Below are 6,000 nucleotides of genomic sequence, written 5' to 3' on the forward strand. Positions count from 1 at the left end.
ATACTGTATTATATATACTGTCTCCTCTATATACTGTATTATATATACCGTCTCCTCTATATACTGTATTATATATACTGCCCCCTCTATATACTGTATTATATATACTGTCTCCTCTATATACTGTATTATATATACCCTCTCCTCTATATACTGTATTATATATACCGCCCCCTCTATATACTGTATTATATATACCGTCCCCTCTATATACTGTATTATATATACTGTCCCCTCTATATACTGTATTATATATACTGTCCCCTCTATATACTGTATTATGTATACTGTCTCCTCTATATACTGTATTATATATACCCTCTCCTCTATATACTGTATTATATATACCGTCCCCTCTATATACTGTATTATGTATACTGTCTCCTCTATATACTGTATTATATATACCGTCCCCTCTATATACTGTATTATATATACCGTCCCCTCTATATACTGTATTATATATACCCTCTCCTCTATATACTGTATTATATATACCGTCCCCTCTATATACTGTATTATATATACTGTCCCCTCTATATACTGTATTATATATACCGTCTCCTCTATATACTGTATTATATATACTGTCCCCTCTATATACTGTATTATATATACCGTCCCCTCTATATACTGTATTATATATACTGTCCCCTCTATATACTGTATTATATATACCCTCCCCTCTATATACTGTATTATATATACCGTCCCCTCTATATACTGTATTATATATACCGCCCCCTCTATATACTGTATTATATATACTGTCTCCTCTATATACTGTATTATATATACCGCCCCCTCTATATACTGTATTATATATACCGTCCCCTCTATATACTGTATTATATATACCGTCCCCTCTATATACTGTATTATATATACTGTCTCCTCTATATACTGTATTATATATACCGTCCCCTCTATATACTGTATTATATATACTGTCCCCTCTATATACTGTATTATATATACCGTCTCCTCTATATACTGTATTATATATACTGTCCCCTCTATATACTGTATTATATATACCGTCCCCTCTATATACTGTATTATATATACCGTCCCCTCTATATACTGTATTATATATACCGTCTCCTCTATATACTGTATTATATATAATGTCCCCTCTATATACTGTATTATATATACCGTCTCCTCTATATACTGTATTATATATACCGTCCCCTCTATATACTGTATTATATATACCCTCTCCTCTATATACTGTATTATATATACCGTCCCCTCTATATACTGTATTATATATACTGTCTCCTCTATATACTGTATTATATATACTGTCCCCTCTATATACTGTATTATATATACCCTCCCCTCTATATACTGTATTATATATACCGTCTCCTCTATATACTGTATTATATATACCCTCTCCTCTATATACTGTATTATATATACTGTCCTCTCTATATACTGTATTATATATACCGTCTCCTCTATATACTGTATTATATATACCCTCTCCTCTATATACTGTATTATATATACCCTCCCCTCTATATACTGTATTATATATACCCTCCCCTCTATATACTGTATTATATATACCGTCTCCTCTATATACTGTATTATATATACCCTCTCCTCTATATACTGTATTATATATACTGTCCTCTCTATATACTGTATTATACATACCGTCCCCTCTATATACTGTATTATATATACCGTCCCCTCTATATACTGTATTATATATAATGTCTCCTCTATATACTGTATTATATATACTGCCCCCTCTATATACTGTATTATATATACCGCCCCCTCTATATACTGTATTATATATACCGCCCCCTCTATATACTGTATTATATATACCGTCCCCTCTATATACTGTATTATATATACCGTCCCCTCTATATACTGTATTATATATACCCTCTCCTCTATATACTGTATTATATATATACCGTCCCCTCTATATACTGTATTATATATACTGTCCCCTCTATATACTGTATTATATATACCCTCTCCTCTATATACTGTATTATATATACTGCCCCCTCTATATACTGTATTATATATACCGTCCCTCTATATACTGTATTATATATACTGCCCCCTCTATATACTGTATTATATATACCGCCCCCTCTATATACTGTATTATATATACCGTCCCCTCTATATACTGTATTATATATACCGTCCCCTCTATATACTGTATTATATATACTGTCTCCTCTATATACTGTATTATATATACCCTCTCCTCTATATACTGTATTATATATACCGCCCCCTCTATATACTGTATTATATATACTGTCTCCTCTATATACTGTATTATATATACTGTCTCCTCTATATACTGTATTATATATACCCTCTCCTCTATATACTGTATTATATATACCGTCCCCTCTATATACTGTATTATATATACCGTCCCCTCTATATACTGTATTATATATACCGTCCACTCTATATACTGTATTATATATACCGTCCCCTCTATATACTGTATTATATATACCCTCTCCTCTATATACTGTATTATATATACTGCCCCCTCTATATACTGTATTATATATACCGTCCCTCTATATACTGTATTATATATACTGCCCCCTCTATATACTGTATTATATATACCGCCCCCTCTATATACTGTATTATATATACCGTCCCCTCTATATACTGTATTATATATACCGTCCCCTCTATATACTGTATTATATATACCGTCCCCTCTATATACTGTATTATATATACCCTCTCCTCTATATACTGTATTATATATACTGCCCCCTCTATATACTGTATTATATATACCGTCCCTCTATATACTGTATTATATATACCGTCCCCTCTATATACTGTATTATATATACCCTCTCCTCTATATACTGTATTATATATACCGCCCCCTCTATATACTGTATTATATATACTGTCTCCTCTATATACTGTATTATATATACCGTCCCCTCTATATACTGTATTATATATACTGTCCCCTCTATATACTGTATTATATATACTGTCCCCTCTATATACTGTATTATATATACCGTCCCCTCTATATACTGTATTATATATACCGCCCCCTCTATATACTGTATTATATATACTGCCCCCTCTATATACTGTATTATATATACCGCCCCCTCTATATACTGTATTATATATACCGTCCCCTCTATATACTGTATTATATATACCGCCCCCTCTATATACAGTATTATATATACCCTCTCCTCTATATACTGTATTATATATACCGTCCCCTCTATATACTGTATTATATATACTGTCTCCTCTATATACTGTATTATATATACCGCCCCCTCTATATACTGTATTATATATACTGTCTCCTCTATATACTGTATTATATATACCCTCTCCTCTATATACTGTATTATATATACCGTCCCCTCTATATACTGTATTATATATACTGTCTCCTCTATATACTGTATTATATATACCCTCTCCTCTATATACTGTATTATATATACCGCCCCCTCTATATACTGTATTATATATACCGTCCCCTCTATATACTGTATTATATATACCGTCTCCTCTATATACTGTATTATATATACCGCCCCCTCTATATACTGTATTATATATACCGCCCCCTCTATATACTGTATTATATATACCGTCCCCTCTATATACTGTATTATATATACCGCCCCCTCTATATACTGTATTATATATACTGTCCCCTCTATATACTGTATTATATATACCCTCTCCTCTATATACTGTATTATATATACCGTCCCCTCTATATACTGTATTATATATACCGTCCCCTCTATATACTGTATTATATATACCCTCTCCTCTATATACTGTATTATATATACCGTCCCCTCTATATACTGTATTATATATACCGTCTCCTCTATATACTGTATTATATATACCGTCTCCTCTATATACTGTATTATATATACCGTCCCCTCTATATACTGTATTATATATACCCTCTCCTCTATATACTGTATTATATATACCGTCCCCTCTATATACTGTATTATATATACCGTCCCCTCTATATACTGTATTATATATACTGTCCCCTCTATATACTGTATTATATATACTGTCCCCTCTATATACTGTATTATATATACCCTCTCCTCTATATACTGTATTATATATACCGTCCCCTCTATATACTGTATTATATATACCGTCCCCTCTATATACTGTATTATATATACCGTCCCCTCTATATACTGTATTATATATACCGTCCCCTCTATATACTGTATTATATATACCGTCCCCTCTATATACTGTATTATATATACCGTCCCCTCTATATACTGTATTATATATACCGTCCCCTCTATATACTGTATTATATATACTGTCTCCTCTATATACTGTATTATATATACCGTCTCCTCTATATACTGTATTATATATACCGTCCCCTCTATATACTGTATTATATATACCCTCTCCTCTATATACTGTATTATATATACCCTCTCCTCTATATACTGTATTATATATACTGTCTCCTCTATATACTGTATTATATATACCGTCCCCTCTATATACTGTATTATATATACCGTCCCCTCTATATACTGTATTATATATACTGTGTGTGATCCTGTTGCACTCACCTCGGTGTCCTCCTGTCATCCCTGCTCTCGGCTGTGTTACCCCGGGGGGCGGTGGGGTGTTATATAGGGTCGGTGACAATGCTGACAGTAGGTGGAAGCCTCTGGATGCTGCGGGGCCCCGGTGTCCCGGATTCTGCTGATCCCAGTTGTCGGATCCATTGTCCGGGGATCAGAGATGTCGCTGCTCATTGTTCTGTTCTCTGCTGAGTCTATGGGTGACACGAGGGCGTCGTATGTTATTAGCACCCCGGTATAATACATCTACACCCACCCCAAGGGGGACAGGAGATAATACTGCCCTCTGATCCCGGTACTGCCCCCTGTGCCATCACTAGTGACTGTGACCCCGGTACTGCCCCCTGTGCCATCACTAGTGACTGTGACCCCGGTACTGCCCCCTGTGCCATCACTAGTGACTGTGACCCCGGTACTGCCCCCTGTGCCATCACTAGTGACTGTGACCCCGGTACTGCCCCCTGTGCCATCACTAGTGACTGTGACCCCGGTGCTGCCCCCTGTGCCATCACTAGTGACTGTGACCCCGGTGCTGCCCCCTGTGCCATCACTAGTGACTGTGACCCCGGTACTGCCCCCTGTGCCATCACTAGTGACTGTGACCCCGGTACTGCCCCCTGTGCCATCACTAGTGACTGTGACCCCGGTACTGCCCCCTGTGCCATCACTAGTGACTGTGACCCCGGTACTGCCCCCTGTGCCATCACTAGTGACTGTGACCCCGGTACTGCCCCCTGTGCCATCACTAGTGACTGTGACCCTGGTACTGCCCCCTGTGCCATCACTAGTGACTGTGACCCCGGTACTGCCCCCTGTGCCATCACTAGTGACTGTGACCCCGGTACTGCCCCCTGTGCCATCACTAGTGACTGTGACCCCGGTACTGCCCCCTGTGCCATCACTAGTGACTGTGACCCCGGTACTGCCCCCTGTGCCATCACTAGTGACTGTGACCCCGGTACTGCCCCCTGTGCCATCACTAGTGACTGTGACCCCGGTACTGCCCCCTGTGCCATCACTAGTGACTGTGACCCCGGTACTGCCCCCTGTGCCATCACTAGTGACTGTGACCCCGGTGCTGCCCCCTGTGCCATCACTAGTGACTGTGACCCCGGTGCTGCCCCCTGTGCCATCACTAGTGACTGTGACCCCGGTACTGCCCCCTGTGCCATCACTAGTGACTGTGACCCCGGTACTGCCCCCTGTGCCATCACTAGTGACTGTGACCCCGGTGCTGCCCCCTGTGCCATCACTAGTGACTGTGACCCCGGTACTGCCCCCTGTGCCATCACTAGTGACTGTGACCCCGGTACTGCCCCCTGTGCCATCACTAGTGACTGTGACCCCGGTACTG

At 38.4% G+C, this 6,000-nt stretch overlaps 1 protein-coding gene across 1 annotated transcript in view; it reads right to left on the minus strand.

Moving 5' to 3' along the window:
* The window catches only part of LOC140068840 (uncharacterized), a 46,883-nt gene extending 42,104 nt beyond the window's left edge, over positions 1-4,779 (minus strand). Inside the window, exon 1 of the mRNA XM_072114224.1 lies at positions 4,632-4,779. The gene's annotated coding sequence lies outside the window, so the exon portion shown is untranslated. The remainder of the gene's footprint in view (positions 1-4,631) is intronic.
* Between the last annotated feature and the right edge of the window lie 1,221 nt (positions 4,780-6,000).

The sequence above is a fragment of the Engystomops pustulosus genome, chromosome 7, assembly GCF_040894005.1.
Source record: "Engystomops pustulosus chromosome 7, aEngPut4.maternal, whole genome shotgun sequence".
In the NCBI taxonomy this organism is placed as follows: Eukaryota; Metazoa; Chordata; class Amphibia; order Anura; family Leptodactylidae; genus Engystomops; species Engystomops pustulosus.